Below are 18777 nucleotides of genomic sequence, written 5' to 3' on the forward strand. Positions count from 1 at the left end.
CGCTTTGTCCCAAACCTCCCCGATGTGGGGCAGTATGGGACGCAAAAGAGGATGTTTGGGACGCGTTTTTTCTCGCATAATTTGTATAACTGGAATACGTTAATTAATTTTAAATACCAGATTAAAAATATTTCTGATAGAAATAAAAATGTTTCATCTTTTATTTACACTTAGAAATTAATATCAATTTTATTTGTACAGTAGAGTCATTTATTGTCAATCAATATTTTATAATAAAAAAAGAATGGAATTAACTTCATTGTCGGTTGCATTCTAAAAATCGGGGCAATGTAGGGAGTGAATAAATATGACCAGACAGCAAATAGATCGGATTCGATCATTAGCCACGATCAGCTGATCAGGAGCCGTAATAAACCGTAAGTGGCAAACCTCTTTACTCTTTGAGACATTGGAATATCGTTTCTTATTTTGGAATACCGTAAGTGCGGGTGACTTTATCCCCTGCAGGTGATTTTGGCACCCTCCTGTTCGTAAGCTTTTCTTTGCTTCTAGAACTTAAGGACGGTCTTTACCGATCCGATCTGCCATGTCTGATCGGCAAAGATCATCCTTAGTTCTAGAAATAAAGAAAACCTTACGAACAGGGCACCCCCTTGTTCGTAACTCACCCGTAGGGGACAAAGTTACCCGCATTTACGGTACTTTACGAGTTGGAACCATTCTTAAAGAATGCTTCCTGTCTTTCGCATACAGTAAAGATTTTCGCATACATTACCTATTACAATAATTATTTCTTTAGTATATTAATCTAGTATTTTATTTCATAAAAGAATAGCATTTTTAGAATAAAAAATAAAAAAACAGCAATATTTAAAGGCTGATGACATCCGATTTTCGAATCTTCTTCCATTTAAACTTTGAAATTTTAATTAATTCTTTTAATAAATTTACAATTTAATATAGTGGAGATTTTAATAGTTTTCAGACATATAGGGTAAAAAGGAGTAATTTGTAAACATTAACAATTTAGGACATTTGAGATTTTCTCACCCGTTTCTTTTCTTCTTAAACGTCTTTTTCTTCTATTTTGCGGTCTTTGTTTTCTCCTTGCTCATCTGAAACAATGAGAAAATCTCAATTGTCCCAAATTGTAAATGGTTCCAAATTACCTAATTGTACTCTATTACTTTTATAAAAATGCAGGCATTTGAAATTTTTTTTATAGAATTATTTAACTAAGGTAAAGTGCTCTCGAGTCGACCGGTTCCTCGGCGTGACCGGTGGTCAATATTTGAATGTTTTAATGGTGAATTTCTATAAAATTGTCACTTATTCGTATTTATTTATGGAATAATTGACCCATTAATGTTAGATCATACGCCAAATATAAATAAATTGAATAAATAACTCTACCGGTCGAATTTAGGAACCGGTCGACTCGAGGGAACTTTACCTTAATTTAGATAAATCGTCCTTTTCCTCTGGTTTTATCGCATTTAATAATTTCCGATATAATCATTCTAGTATGAATACCTAGTAAAATCCTCTTTTTTGCTTTATTTGAGATTATTGTAAAAATATCCTTGTGTTAGGATTAGCTTTTCGATTAGACTGCAGAAGCATTAGGTAAGGAGATGCCTTTGAAAGAACTTGAGTGGATGTCCTATTCTCAGTTAGAAGCGCCTTAAAAGTAGAACATTGTCAATAATAGTAAACGCAAAATGATGTATAACTGTCCAGGGAGAACTTTATGTGGTGTATTCTGGGAAAATAACATTTATCTTGTGTCCATTTTCACACCAAAAGCGAAGAGAGATAGAAATGAAATTCCCTTGGTAAATATTTCGTTATATGCTTTTCTGCCCATGCCTCTGCTGAATGTCTCACGGGGCGTGTACGATTTTCTTTCTTCAACCTGAAATATTATTTACGGATAGAAACACGAGTTTCGACAGGGCACGATGGCGATCAACATGAATTTAATATGATTGAGCTGATTTTGTGGGAAATTGAGTGTATTGACCAAGTCATGCGGTAAAAATTTGCTCAAGAGAAGAAAGCTAACCATGGGAGCGCAGTCAAGTGGGATAGCTGTGCCCCAAGGGGGGACAATAGCTCGGAGTTGAGGGATTCAACCGTATGTGCATAGAACTTATTTATTCACGCCACTTTCCTTCCTTAACATCCTTCCCCGCAGTTGCCATTCATCCAATGTCTCAGACCTTTCAGACACTGAAAAATTGGCCGCGTTTATGTGCCAAATATAATCCGGATTTGTTCTAAAGTAAGGTGCTAAATTTAAAAGACCGCTTGAAAATGATAATCAAAATTTCATATTCCTCTCATTCAGTAATATAATAACCTTCCCGATTTGAGAGCTCCCTCCGGTTGAGGTTCTTCCTTTACCGATTTGAAGGTATATCAGGGAGAATTTACCTAAAAACCCGTTTGAAGTTCGAAAGTTTAAACCGACGAATTACGCAAAAGTGAGAAAGTTCAGGAAAAGAACATTTATCTTTATAAAATTGTAATTCAAACGTTCTGCCATCCTGAAATTTCAAACTACACACAAATTCACTTTTTGTAGCAAACGTTTGCACACTGTTGTTGCCATTGTTGACGACTGAAGTATCAAGAATATCGAAATGAACTTACACTTTAGGCTTCCGGTAGATTTTCGAATACATTTGGCTTGTGTTTGTCTCTTCGAAAGGTTATTACTGAACAGAACCATTCTGAATCTCAATTCTAAAACTCTATTTACCTTCGTGATATTATACATATTTGATATTATTATTATTATTATTATAAATTCACAATAATAGGGTCATACCTTTTACAATTGTGAAAGAAAAAAAATTAAAAAAATCAATATAACAAAAGAGAGAAGAAATTAACAAAGAATGAATCAAAATACAAAAAAAGAAGACTTAAGCTTTAATCTCTCAATGGTTCAGCCTGAAAATGCCGCCGAATAGCATCCGCGCAGTTACGGCTGCTAGCAGGAATAGCAATATGTAAAACTATGCCCTTCACAAACAATGTGCGGTAAAGGCAATCACAGTTAGATGTAGATACTATAAGTCCTCGAACCCTAGCCGAACCCTCCTTAACCAGAAGATTCGACAGATACTCAGTACGCCCAGAAAGCTACAAATTGAACAAAAAGAGCACTGATCTCATGTTCAGAAGAGAAGGCAGATCACAGCCAATAAATACATTCCGGTGAGGAGTAATGTGGTCCCGACGATTTAAGCCGAAAATATACCTAACACAATTATTAAATGCGACTGTTAGGCGACGAATTGTGTCACTATCCGCCGCAAAGAAAAGCTCTGCACCGTAATGAAAAAAGAAAGAAGAAGCGCTCGCACGAGAATCAAGCGAGTGTCATTAGGGAGTGATGTCCCGGAATCGTCCGAGGGTATATAGAGAATAATTAACCTTACGGCAAATGGATGTGGCATGATCAGACCATGAGAGGGTTGAATTGAAGATGATACCAAGGTTTTTGACCTGGTCGACATAAGGGATAATTTCCCCGTTAAGGAACAAAGGATACGAAGTAGAAGATAGTGGTTTTTTTTTAGATAATGATAGCTTGAGACTTTTTGGGATTCAAATTCAAGCCGTTTGAAGATGACCAGTGCTCAATACTAGAAAGGTTTGAATTCATGAGATTAAAAGCATGTAGAGGATTGGAAGGATTGTCTTCAACGTAAATTTGTAGGTCATCTGCAGAGAGATGAAAGAAGCAATTATGTAATACTGAGGACAAATCATTAATAAAGAGGGAAAACATGAGAGGGCCAAGAATGGAACCCTGACCAATGCCTTTATTTAAAGAATTAGGTGGTGAAACATTTTCACCGAATTTTACAATTTGTGATCTACCTGCAAAGTAAGATCGAATGAGGGCAACAGCTGAAGATGAGAAATTGAAGAGTGCAGACAGTTTATAGCAAAGAAGATTGTGAGATAGACTATCGAAAGCCTATTGTGAAGTCTAGAAGAACTAAAATCACGAAATGACCCCTATAGATAGCTGAAGAGATGTCATGATTAACCTTGAGAAGGGCCGACGTAGTACTGTGACCCCTTCGGAAGCCCGATTGAAAGTCACAAAGCAGACCATTGTCGGTTAAATATTGGGAAATTTGTTCGTGAAGAAGGATTTCAAAAGCTTTTGAAAGAATAGGAAGGAGACTAATAGGCCGAAAGTCAGAAGGAGATTTAGGATTCGAAGTCTTGGGAATCGGAACAACAAGTGCTCGTTTCCAAGACTCCGGAAAAGTGGAAGATGTGATAATGTGGTTGAAGAGATCTGTGAGCACTGGGACGACTACCGGGAGGAGAATCTTAATGAAATCCAGAGAAATATTATCTTTTTATAAATTTTGTATATATATTTTTTAATTTTTCTCATTTCTCACGGCATTTTTCGACGAAATTTTATATGAAACATTTTTTTACATAAATTTTTATATGTTAGAAAATTAAAAAAAAATCTATGAATATTTGGAAAGATTTATGTTACCTAGTGTCTTTTTTTTGGCAAATTTCAACACGATTTCTAAATTATTTCAAATACTTTTAGCCAAATTAAGGAAAAATCCATACAAACGAGCAATAATCATTCACAATTTTTTTTTAAATAATCATTTTTGATCCGAGATTAAATTAATATAGAGCATATGAAGATAAACGTAATCACTCACTCCTGCGGGTTGTCCTGTTTTATTCACCAGCAAGATGCTGGGAAGAGATGGAGAACCTGTAGATGAGAATGGGGGCAAAATTCAAGCTAATTAGTTGTCTTTTCTGTTTTATGGCCAAAGGGGGACAAAAGAAGGCAAAATTGTGCAAAACTTTCGAGACACGGAGGGTAACGAGCTTTTCCTTCCAAAGGCCACACACCACATTCAACTTGAATATTTCACATTGTTGAGTAGCTTGAAAAATTTTCCCTCAACAAGGAATGGTCTTCGTCTCGACTTTTTTCCCATCCACCCCGAATGTCGTGTGGCATGGGACAAAACAAAAGAAAAATTGTGAATAAAAGAAAGAAGAAAAAAAAGAGATGCGATGTGAAATATTCCCAGAAGTAATTAAGATTGTTAGAGAAGGCAACAATTTTTCCTTGTGGCAATTTTCTTCATGTCCTTTCACGAGCTTCACAGTTCTTCTTCAACCGTTGTATTATTAAGAGAAAGTCATCGTGTACCAAACTTTTCTGCAATGTTCCCCATTTTTTTTGCCTTCATCATTATTTGAGAAAAAAAATATATCTCTTATGAGTACTTGCTTCCAATCTTTACTTTCCTTTTTTCAAGTTTTCAAGTTTATGAAGATGCAGCTTAAGATGAAAGTCCTACTAAAGGGATATTGGAGCTTTCTTCTGGATATACAAATGAAACTAAAATTTCAGCTAAATAAAAAAATCATATTGCAATGCAGTGTACTTGAAACCTTATATGAGGTCTACTAAATCCCTTAGCAACTACAAGGAATTAGGTCAACTTATCTTATAAGAAGCTCTTTAACTGCCCTGTACGGATTTTAGATGGGATTATTTTATAATTACGGAGACTTCTGTGAAGTGAATACACTCCGATTTTGCATTTTTTTGCGTTTGTTTAAATCGGGTTCTACTATGACTAGTTAAGCGTATGCTACGTTATAATTTGAATTTGAAAAGAAATAAGGTAAAGTGACCTCATGTCCACCGGTTCCTCAATTCGACCGGTAGAGTTATTTATTCAATTTATTTAAATTTGCACTAATATTTGGAGTATGATAAGTCAATTATTCCATAAATAAATACGAATCAGTGACAATTTCATAGAAATTCACCATCAAACATTCAAATATTGACCACCGGTCGAGTCGAGGAACCGGTCGACTCAAGGGCACTTTACCTTATGTGGCAAATTTTTTAGTCCTAATAGTTAACAGCATGAACAATTTTGTATTTTTGTTTTCTCAAAAAACTAAAGCTTTGAAAATTCCAAAAACAAATATATACTTTTTATATACATTTAATTTTAAATTTCTAATATTATTGTGATTTGGAAATTTGCTTTCCAGGTATATTTAGTTTTTAGAACATTTTTACCAATTGTCTTTACTCCACCTACCCACGTCTACCAAAATCAAGAAAACGGGTAGACTGAATTAGAGACATAATGATCAAAGACGAAGTTAGCCCAAATACGAAATTTATAAGATCGGAACTGTGAAAAGCGAAATGAAAAAATTTAAATTTTCGAATTTTTATTAATACTAAACTTACGGGTTACGGGATTCAAACTGAAGATTCAGGCCATTTTTGAAGGTTTCAATATTCTGAATCACAAACAATTAATTTATTTTTTCAAAATAAAATGTAATGGATATTTAGCTAGTAATATTCAATCTTAAATTTAAGTTTTCTCAAATAACAAGAAATTAAAGAAGGTCTATATCTTATGTATTAAGATCGTATCAACACTTACAGTACATACAAAGTTCTGGTTTTGTTTACGATTTTGTGAAATACTCCTAAAAATTAATTTGGAGTTTATATCTGAAACAGCCTTACAAATGAATGCTTTAGTCAAAAAAATAGATTTTGTTATGTTTTCCTCATTAATTGCTTGACTTCTATAATTTTTATATTCCAATGAAAGATATTTTAAAACGCTCAAAATTATCTAAAGGACCATCAAACACCCTTCGAATAAGTTTTTTTGGTATTTTATCTGAATATTAGAATTTTAGGAACTGGTTTTGTAACCATAAATTTTTAATTCAGTAAAATTATTCGAGGTATCTAAGTCAATTGAGAATATTTAACCGATTCATTACTGATTGGGATCAATGTATCTGTGTTTAAAAATTTCGAGTCAAATCTTTAAACCTGATACCTCAGAGATTTATTAACCGAATTTAATCAATGAATACTCAATCGAAAGGTCTCGAAAAATCCTACAAAAGAACAGTATAGATAAGTTCACAAGTTAGCCGAAAGGGGTGCTATAGGTTATCAAACTTTTCAATTAACAAGAAATGTGTTAAGTTTCGAAACTAATCAACCGATTTTAATGATCTTATAATAATGTATGTCTCGCATTTTTATAGAGAGATATGACCTCATCGTGTTCATAGATTTCAGTAGAATCATTACATATTTTGACTTATTTTTCTAACTGTGATTTATTTATTTATTTATTTTCTTTTAAAATCGGAATCATATATTGTATGGCTGAATACCCTTCCATAAACCTTGTTCACGTGCTGAGTTTCTGCTTTCTAGCTTTTCTTAGAGAGGAGTTATAGTAGAAAAAGTCATCATTTTGTATTGGGACTCCTGGAAAGAGTGACCGGGGGAAACGTATATATACACGGTTAAAAAGCCTTCCATTTCCCTTTATCCTATGCCAAGTTTCTGATTCCTAGTTCTTTTCGCAGTGCAGTTATAGTGGAAAAAGTCTTTATTTTGTATAGGGGCTACAAGAAGGAGTAGAGGAGCAAGGAGCCTATATACATGATTAAGGAACCTTTCATAAATCTTGATCCCATACCAAGTCTCAGCTTTCTACTTCTTCTCAGAGGAAAGTTTAAATGAAAAAAGTCCACATTTTGTGTGGAGGCTACTGGAAGGAGGGATGGGGGCAGAAAGTAGTATTCATGGATAAATAGCTTAAGTCATACATTGACTCCATACCGAATTTCATGAAGATCCCTTTAGCTGATGTTGAGTAATTCGATGTCAAAACAGTATTTTTTCGAAATGATAAAAGGCATTTTGCACAAGGATACCCGGCGAATATCATCCTGGGTCTCGGTAGTTTTTCATCTTACACCATTACCTAGGGGAAACTGGGGCACGACCAAACACGGAGTACCTCCAAACACTGCGATTTTTTAATCGGATATTCGACTTCAGAGGATAAGACTTATAGGAATTTTTAGGCACTATAGGGATGCTTGTCCACTGAAGAAATGGTCAAGATAGTCCAAATAGTTTAGAAATAAAAATTAGTGTTTGGTGCTACCCCGTGTTTGGTGGTGCCCCAGTTTCCCCTATATAATGCGCCTAGTCCCATCTGTGGTCGTCACATAGACCAACTCCCATACATTTTTGCCCAATGTCCTTTGCAAATGCTCGAAAGACTATCAAAATAAAAGAAATCACGCCCTTAACAAACCTTAGGGAGAGGTGGGGTTCCATTGAACTGGGGCCATATCAAAAATGCTATTTTTCCACATATTTCTGAAGGAATATAGGCTTTAACTTAATGTAATTTAGATAGACAAAACAATTGTGGATATAAATTAGTTTATGGCTAGCTCAAGCTTAATTTAGAATTATGCGAAAAATAGCGTATACAATGCAGCCCCAGCTCATGTGTAGCCCCCCTTCTTTATTTATAAAGGAAACTAGGTTTTAATGGGCTTTAACGTAATATAATTTAGTTCTACAAAACAATTGTGGAACTAAATTAAACTATGATGAGTTCCAGCTTCCTTTAGTATTATGCCAAAAAGTCGTATATCTATGTAGCTCCAAAGTTCAAAGTAACCCCACCTCCCTTTATTGGATTGTAAAGTAAAATTTTCCTCTACAGTTACTCTTACTTTTAATTTGGAATGTTAGTTAAGTATTTAGTATTAATTAGTAGGTATGTTGGTGAACGACAGTCACAACGAGGAAATTGATTTCAGATAGTGACTCTTTGTTTTTGAGAGCACCACCCCATTAGTCGGTTCCATTCTCAACAGTAATATCTTTATTATTTTTGAACTGACAATTCAAGCCCTTAATCATGATGATTTAGCAAATTGTACTTGACAAACTATTGATATTCCTAATAATCCAATTCCTTAAATAAGCCGTGTGATTGGAAAATGAGATTCACTTCCAATAAATTGCATGATAATTTGTGTCTCTTTCACAAGGTCCAATCACGTTCTGACCATACACATAATTTTCCACCCTGAAGTGCATTGTCTGTTACTAAAATGCTGCACTTTTGGAAAGAACATCCTAACGACTTCGTGTCTGCTTTGGTGAAAAATCTGGGTGGATGGAATAAATGGCGCCATGTACACTTGTTTGTTTGTCGTTTTTCATTGTCTTGTGTCACAACCATACGCCCTCGCCCTTTGGTCCCTTGCACCATCAACTGAAGTGCACATAGGAGTCCACCCTGTGCAAGGAATAGCTCCAGGACGAAGATATCTAACAATAACGATGATTGCACGACAAGGACAATCACAGAGATTTAAGGTGGATAGAAGGTTGCTAAATTGAGGACCATCTGTAAATCAGCCTAGTTTGCTTCCTTTGCACAACTCTTTTCTCCTTGCACTATACAATTAAAATAAGCCAAGAGGATGAGGTTGAAGGTGGTAATTGGAACATATTTTCCTGCAAGAGTTCTCGGTTATCTTTGCACAGCTTTATATAAGAGAAATAATCTCTTTAGTGCCACAATTTATTTCTACAAACAAAAGTAAATCTAATAGGGAATAAGCTGAGGAATTTTAAACAATAAAATAATTAGGACTTATAAAGCACTTGTTTAGTGATATTATATTTACAGTAGACTAATCAACGTAGTGCACATTAAACTAAATATTTAACAATGGATAATTGAAATTTGCATTTCCATAGAAACTGATGTCAAGATAGCAGATAATGCAGTACAGGGGGAAGTGAGGCAATTTTAAACACTTTGGATTCGTTACTTTAATAAAGAGTATATGTTTTTTGGTAAATATATGAGTAAATTTTGTAAGATGGTAAATTTGGTAAGTAAAAAATTTAATTTTGGTAAGAAAAGTTATCCATTTTGGTAAGTAGTAAAATTAGAAAATAGTTCATACCTTTTTAATTTTTCCTTTGCCAATAACATTTTGCATATTTACTAAGTTTTTTAATTTACTTAACATTTTTGCGAAAAGACTTATCTATCCTGATACAGCTCTTTATCAATTACTTCACTGAGAGAAATTCGAAAAAGTCAAAATAACATTCCGGAAATGTTAATTTTACCCTGTAGTATTAATCCGAAAACGGTGCAAATATTACTATTTTAGGTATATTATGGGTTAAATTTATACTCTTTTCATGTTGATTCTACCCTTAAAAGGTGTAAAATTAACATCAAAAAATGTTGATAAATTTTTACACCCGAAAAGTGTTAAAGTTATGACGAAAAGAAGTTAATTGCAGTTTTTTTTTCTCAGTGTTGTGTCAAAAAATGATAAATTTTAAGTATATTTTTAAGGCTCTTAATTTTATTTTTTGCTTGAAATCAAATATATAACAGTTTAAATAATTCACGATAAGAGATATCAAGTTACGATCCTCGGTAACCCCCCATAAAAAGGACATTTGTTTTAGGTATTTCAACTGTTCCTATCATAATTGGCTCAAACGAATTCACTCTTTATCAAATAACTTTTAGTTTGAAGGTAACCTAGTCAAACGTTGTATCCATAGAAATGCTCGATCGGAAAATTCTCCATTTTGAATTTTTCAAGATCAAACACTGAGAAAAAAAAGAGGGTGCGATAACCTTTTTTTCCTCAAAACTTTAACACTTTTAGTTGTAAAAATATATCAATATTTTTTAATGTTAATTTTACACCTTTTTAAGGGTAAAATTAACATGAAAAAAGGGTAATTTTAACTCCCAATACACCTAAAAAGGGTAATATTTACACCGATTTTGGATCAATACTGCAGAGTAAAATTAACATTTCCGGAATGTTATTTTAACTTTTTCGGATTTCTCCAGTGAAGTCGGTGTCAACCGGTTATGAATCGGTTAAGTACCTGTAAATTATTTATGTTTCACGAATTTCTTTTATAAGTGCGAAAGCTGTTAGCATAATTCATGATCAAACGGTGAGAGATATTGATTTTTAGTCCAAAGTGACCCTCCACCTAATCATGACTAGTGACTAAGGACTATTCAAACCATTGTCATTGTTCAAGTCAATGATCTCTAGAGAGGTTTTACATCTTTTTTTCCATACCTTTGCCTTGGCAGTAAATCGATATTCACCCCAAACTATACGAAAATAATTCATGCAAATCATTATCACATGAGTTTGAGCACACCGCTAAGTAAGAACGCTCTCAACGCTCTTTTGAAAAGGAATTGAAAAAAAATTATCAAAGAGAATCTCTTAATTAGTGCAAAAGAGTTGTTGAAAACTGGATTCTTGAACAATTTTCTTCAATATTATCAGTTCAATTAGCAATGAATAAGTATGCAATTGTCGTATCTGAGCTGCAATTCATAGAATAGACTAACAAAATTACCAGACTGACTAAAAACTAAAAACACATTCCGGCGCAGTGTTTGAATGGTATTTTCTTGAAATAAGTTTAGAAACTTCATATACTTCTACTTCTTTAAATAAAGTTTATATCAAAGAGAACAGAAAGCTAACTTCGATAATATACTTAACATTAATGACTCTGATTTGATTTATCGTTAATTGAAAGTATGCTGCAATAAAATTTCTTCAACAAATCCATCACAATTGGCAAAATGAAAAATAGAGCAGATTGGGGCAAAAAGTCACAGAGCGAATATTTTAATTTTTACGATCTATCCGAATGCCCTAGAAATTTCTGATTAGCGCAATTTTATAGGAAATTTACCGCTCTACAACTTTGTGAAAGTCATTTTCCTCTATTTTGCAAGGAAATACATTTATCGAGCCGTTTTCTGAAAGGTATTTTGTGACCATTCTCAAAAATGCTGGGGCAAATAATATCAGGCATGGGGTAAATCTGCCGAACAGTTGCTGAGTAAACGTTACATAAGAGCAAAATAAAAACAAAACAAAACAAAAATAATAGAAAGAAGTGTTTTGTGTTCTTTTTAACATAAATACCTTAGATTCAGTGAATTTCGACAAAAATGTTATCCTCCAGAGAGTAGGGGATAACATTATGGCTGTGTGTGATAATTAATTTTTTTGGATCGGTTTCTTTTCCCCGTGAGACATCAGAAATTGCTTCGGTTTTTGTTACTTTTTGACCCATACTTTTTATTAGTTTTTACCCCAAGCGGTCATTTTAAATAAAAGGATTTCTGAAGAAAAGCATATTTAGAAAATGTTAAAACGGATAGCGGATTCGTATTCGAAGAATCCAAATCATTTACGAAATATCCTCCAGTGCATCAATTTTGGAAAATAAGTCGGTAAAAATTGATATTTACTGTAAGACAAATATTTGAAAAATAGGGCTAAAAATTTCAATATTTTTTATTTTCTAAATTCCTTGTTCGAATTCTAAGAAACTCAAAATATTGAGCCGCTATCTTTTTTTATCTTGGAAGATATTGTATTTTGAAATTCTCGATTTGTGACTTTTTGCCCCGTAATAATATGAATTTCACGGATTCTTTGAAAAATATCTGGGTTCCGTGAAAATTGTATGGGTTCCTCGAGTTCCTCGAGTTCCTCACGAGTTCCCCAATGTTTCCGTGGGCCGTGCGTTCCCCGGGTTCCTTGACCAGATTGTCTCGAGTTTCCCGAAATGACCTAACCCTTGCAAATATAACGTACACAGTAAAAAAATGTGTAAAATTTTACTACTATAATCGTGCAAAATCGACCATTTTAGTTGTTTAATTTAAAAATGTTTATAAAATGCACAATAATTTTGTAATTTATTGTAACGTGATTGAAAATTACCACTATTATAGTTGAAAAATTTTCCACAACGTTGTTTAATTTGAAAATGTGTAAAATTTTAACACTATAATGAGTGTGAAATCGGATAAATTAATCATTTAATTGCGACCTGTGTAAAATTTCTCACTGCTATAGTCATAAAAAATTTTCAACAATGTTTTGTAATTTAAAGCTGTTGAAAAATTCTAAAAAAAATCCACTATTATAGTATGATAATAGTTTTTCATATTATAATAGTGTGAAAAAGTACACAACTTTATGGTATTTTTTGTCACACGATCAAAAATTAACACTATTACAGTTTGATCATATTTTTTCACACTATTATAGTGTGAAGCCTTATGTATTTCAACCAAATTTGTTGAATTTTTAAACAAAAGTTGTGTAAAAATTATTGAATTTCCATTTAAGACATATACTTCAGTCGAGATGCTTTTCATTGGGCAAAAGTCATATAGAACATCAAATATTTATATGCATAATAAGTATATCGTGAAGATCCGAGCATCAGATGTAATTATCACGCATTAGGGAGGATCCCGAGTACAGAAAAAAACATTACAAAAGTCTAAAAAGGCAAAAAAAAAACTAAAATAACCGAAATGAAATGAAAATTCAACAATTTTTGAGTTTACTCACTAAAATTCAAAATTTTTAAATTGAACAACTCCAAATTCAACATCTTGAAATTTAACAACTTTAAATTAAACAATTTTAAATTAAACATTTTTTTCACATTAAACACTGTAATAGTGGTGTGAAAGATTACACACTATAATAGTGTTATTAGGTGAGATTCTTAACAATCTCACCTACTATAATCCTAACAAAATTTCATGTCCTCCGATCGCGCTCAAACTTGGCCAAAATGTGTTTCGCCACTTCCTGATTCCGAATATATATGTGGCTAAGTTACGTTCCCGGCCGGCCGGCCGGTCGGCCGTCCGGCCGCTCTTTGGAGCTTAATAGCTCCATAGTGTAACCTATAGTGGTGGAATGATAGGGTCCGAGCTGGCACTAAAAGATGACGCCAGTTTGAATCATTCAAACTTGTTCAAAAATTAACGACTTTGTGGCTATTGTACGGCCCCCACTTAAAATAATTTTGTATATTTTTCTCTGTCGCTCCTATTAGAGAAACCCATTAGACTATCTCAGTATTTTTCATGCCACGCACACAGTGAAACATCATCTGCGCGCGACACTTTTTCTCGCGCTCACTCCAGTGAGTTCACTGGAGTGAGCGAAGAGAGGAGAAAAAAACTTCAGGCGCATGCGCAGTTCACACGCTCAACACACACTGAAATGAAATTCTCTTGCATTGTGCTCGAACTTTTCTATAGTACGGGAGCAGAATATGTAATCCATCGATTTTATGAAACCTTAGAATTTTCGTCTTTTCCACCTAAATCTTAAATTCAATTTTTTCCAAATAACAATATTTTGATTGTTGTTTTAAATATGGTATTGAATTAAGTAGAATCCTCTAAAACACTCGCAAAGTAATGTGAAGAATAAAATTATCTATCTATCTATTCAGTGTGTAGTTAAACAAAAAACACTATGCAACAAATTTAGAACTTTTTTTTACTAACGGTGATCTCACATGGTACATTTGATAGAGTCAAGCCCCCTGATTAAGAATCTGACCTCGGTTTTGCTCCATCACGTGACAATGTTTTTTATAAATACTTTTATATTTTTTTTCTGTTTTGCCTTACAATATCCGTTATATCTCAAGTTCTAGTGAACAGAATTTAAAAAGTGTGAATCCGTTGGAAAGGTCATTAATCGTGCTTCAATTTTGATTATTGCAAAATACTTTGTAAAACCACTCCTTCAGGGTGTAAAATTAGAGTTTCTCTTAGAATTATCAAAAAATTGTCTTAAGTGAGGTTTTAAAAATTCGTATAAAATAAACTAAACCAAATATTAAAAATTCATTGACACCAGACGATAGGCAACACTTATGACTACAATTTTGTTCATCTAATACATCGCGCTCGGATCACTCTAAATGCCTAATTTATTGTTTTTTGTCATTTTCCAAAAATATGAAATACCTATTTTACAGCTAATTTCCTAAAGATTTCCTAAAGTTGTTAAGATTCTTCTTTAGATCGATAGAGGGACCATCAACATAATTTTCATCAACATTCAGCGGCTTGAAGAAACCCCTACACTCATTTTGAAATGCTTTTTTATGTTATGTAGAAAACATATCAGCAAAAATTTCATAAATACATTTCAATGACTTTAGATCAAACTTTAATTTAAAATTAACCTCTACTAGAAATCGTATTATATGTATTGAAATAAATAGGAACAAAAATTGACTACTTTAAAGAAAAATTGGGAGCTTTCTAACGAGGGTTCACTGGGAATGTAAATGACAATCATGTCAATGATTTCCCGATCGATTTAAAGAAAATCACAACATTCATGTATGATTTACATTAGTTATAAAAAAATATTTTTTCAAAAATTTTTATGAAATTTGCTCTAAAATAGGTAGGGTAAAGGCTCTTAATTTTGTCAGGTTCCTATTTTGGATACTTTGCGGATAAAATTGGACACTCAAAATTATTTGATTAAAATTGTGGATTTTTATTCCAATATTTGATGAATAATGAAGAATTCTATCTAAATATTTGTTCTTTTTGGAAGAGTTTAACATAAAATACGTTAAATTTTGAATATGATTTGGGTTGAAATGATTTTTACATTTGATCTGAAGTGAGATATGCTTTGTAAATTAGATTTTTCGTGTGAAAAATGGGAAATTTTCTAAGACATTCACCAGTGAGGTGATAATTCTTATTTTGGACAGGTGTTATTCTCATGAAATTTCGTGAAGTTTTAGCTTTTGTGATGACTAGGTTGGACAAATGCCTGGAGAAACAAAGGAGCATCATCTCTACGAAAGAGATGTAGTGAGAAAAGCCTTCAAAGGCTTCCGGAAAGATCACTAAATGAGCGAATGCGCACATACTTGGAGTACCGAAGTCAACTCAATTTAATGAATGATATGGAAAGTTTCCGGGCTTCTTGTGACATTCTACGTTCCCCTTACATGAACAGAAAGAGGACTTGGTAAAATTGGTTCATGAAATGAAGAACAATGGGCGTCCTGTTAAGGCGGATTAGCTGCCCAAATTTAGAGCCAAGTTCTCAAAAGTAATAATCAAGTTGTCCAAAATTAAAGTCAATTTCACCTCTATGTATCAAGTCATTTTTAAACGTATCAAGACTAATTTTAGTAAAAAAAAAGACAATAAACTCTTTCCAAGTTTCTAAACAACCCTTTTGAAAAGTTAGTAACAAAAATGGTCAATTAGTATTGAAAATGTCGCACTTGAAACTTGGAACATCATCGGTGTTTAAAAGCAGACTGTCCCAATTTACGAGCCTTTACCCTACTTCATATTTTTAGATAATGACAAAAACCAACAAATGAGGCATTTAGAGTGATCCGAGCGTGATGTATTAGATGAACAAAATTGTAGTCATAAGTGTTGCCTATCGTCTGGCGTCAATGAATTTTTAATGTTTTGTTTAGTTTATTTTATAAAAATTTTTAAAATCTCACTTTAAGACCATTTTTTTTTTGGTAAATTTTAAAGAAACTCTAATTTTACACCCTGATGGAGTGGTTTTACGAAGTTTTTTGTAATAATAAAAATTAAATGACCTTTCCAACGGACCCACACTTTTTAAATTCGAAACTATTGTATCATACTTACGCATTGAATACCTTCTATTTAACGCTACTTTTAAGTTATTTACAGTAAAATTGTGGGCTAAAAACTCGATAATCGAGCAGGCTGATTTTCAGTTTTTTTCTTGTAACTTTTCCAGGAATATCTTGATCAATATAAAATTTTGTGGGGATGTAGATCTAAGGTTTCTGCATCCAATGATACCATCTTTTTATACTACTGTAAGTAGACTTACCATAGTCTTCATCGGAGCCGACGATATCGTATATCGTATGCTTTTGAACATTTGATATGTTCCACTTTCAGTTACAGAGTATTAACATTCAAATGTTAATATTCTCTAATATTTGTGTTTTCAATTGTGGAAGTCATAGTAGGCTCGTTCTGAGGTTCTATAATGAGATCTTTATGATCTTTTAGTTGGGGAGGTTCTCATGGTGATTTGAGATCTCCAAAAGTTCTCGGATCGCCATGGGTATCCTCCCAACTAAAAGATCATAGAGATCTCATTATCTCTGAACAAGCCCACTATGAATGTCATAATTAAAAACACGAATATTATAAATATTAACATTTGAATGTTAATATTCTATTATTTGTGTTTTTAATTCTGGTAATCATAGTAGGCTTATTCTGCGATTTTCTAATGGGATTTCTTGTCATTTTTTAATTAGGACGGTTCTTATGCTGATTTGAGAACTGGAGAATTTCTCGGATGGCTAATGCAATCTTCCCAACTAAAAAATTACAAAAATCCCATTAGAAAATCATGAAATAATCCTACTATAATTCCCGCGATTTAAAACGCAAATATTATAGCATATAAACATTTAGAAGAATAACTTCAGTTGAACCTCAGATTAGCGTTAATCTAGAGTTAAAATTAAGCTAGGTTTAAATATTTTTTCGTATGCAGAAACGAGGAATAGTGCTTTGGCGTAAGCTGTTTTTGTCATACGGCAACCCCATATTTTGGCATTTCTGGCATGCCAGAAAATGTCAATTCGTCAATGTTTTCGTTCGATTTAGCAAGATTCCACGGCTTTTTCTCGTTATTTGGTAATCTTGAACCACCAGACTTGCTAAAAATTCTCTAAAATAAAATAGGAATCAATATTGTGGATGTGAAAGAATGTGCAGGTTTTTTGGGTGCAAAAAAAGCGCGATTCCCGCGACTCCTACTTTAGTGGTGACTCATTGAAGTTGCATATGGTGGAATGTTTCTTTTTATTTCAGGCAAAATTGGATTTTTAAAAAGCTGTAAATAGAGTGAAGGCCTTATTACTTTTCATTAAATTCACTAAAGTGCAGATTACATCAATTTGGTATCATTTAACAGTATTTTCAGGAAGAATTTACGGATAGATGTGGACAGGCTTATTCCATCTTTAAGCCAAAAATTATACCTCCGAAATCGGGGGTCTGATTTTTGGCTTAAACGTTAATCCACTGTTTAAATTTATCCTATTTCTCGTTCAAACATTAGAAAACGGTGGATCATCCTCGAATTATCTTTATACTTCGATTCAACATTCAGCTGTTAAATCTTACTGAATACACTTACGGCTTAAGCCGACAGACGGCTTGACGTAATTATAATTAAAATAAATGATTAGATCAGATTGGAAGTGACCGTTCTATCCGGACGGTAACGTTATATACACTGAAAATGTCACTGGAAAGCTGCAGCATTTGCGCGTTGAGTGACACATAACCTCATTTAAAGTGCGTAATAGTTTTAACTCCGGGTAAAACATATTTTTTAGATGTAAGGTACGTTAGGATGAAGAAAAATAAGTGCAGAAACCAGGTTCTTGTGTGCCAGATGTAAAAAAAGGGGTGGCAAAGCATCCGAGGCTTTGCGAGCTGCTCGAACTGCCGTGAAAGAGCTCTACGTAAAAAGTCGTTTTGCAAAATTTGTTGAAATATAGGAAAGAAATAAAGTTCAAATAGTGATTTAAATTTGTCTACAAAATCACCACAAAACCATCCTGAAGTTCAAAATTGTTCAAGAAGAGGGTTTCAAAAAATTATTAAACTTTCAATTAATTAATTGACCAAATCGGGTGAAAATTAGGCTTTGACCTTGAATAATTCAAGATGGCGATTTTTCCGGTGATAGGTGTCTAAGGACGAAATGTTCAGCTGGACTACCCCCATAACATATCCAAAAATGAAGGAAATCGTCAGGTAAAAATTGATATCTCTTGGAATAAAAATATTTCAAAAACAGGCCTAAAAATTTCAATATTTTTTGTTTTCTAAATCCCCTGTTCGAATTCTAAGAAAACTTACGACATTGAAGAAGGTCCATGGAAGCTATCTAAGGAAAAAATTTGAAGCCGCTATCTCTTTTATCTTGGAAGATATTGAATTATGAAATTTTCGACTT

General features: G+C 33.2%; 1 protein-coding gene across 2 annotated transcripts in view; it reads right to left on the bottom strand.

The window, feature by feature from the left end:
* LOC129800053 (uncharacterized) overlaps window positions 1-18777 on the bottom strand; it is a 162997-nt gene that overhangs the window by 83137 nt on the left and 61083 nt on the right. The window lies entirely within an intron of this gene.

This window comes from Phlebotomus papatasi, chromosome 1 (assembly GCF_024763615.1).
Source record: "Phlebotomus papatasi isolate M1 chromosome 1, Ppap_2.1, whole genome shotgun sequence".
Taxonomy (NCBI): Eukaryota; Metazoa; Arthropoda; class Insecta; order Diptera; family Psychodidae; genus Phlebotomus; species Phlebotomus papatasi.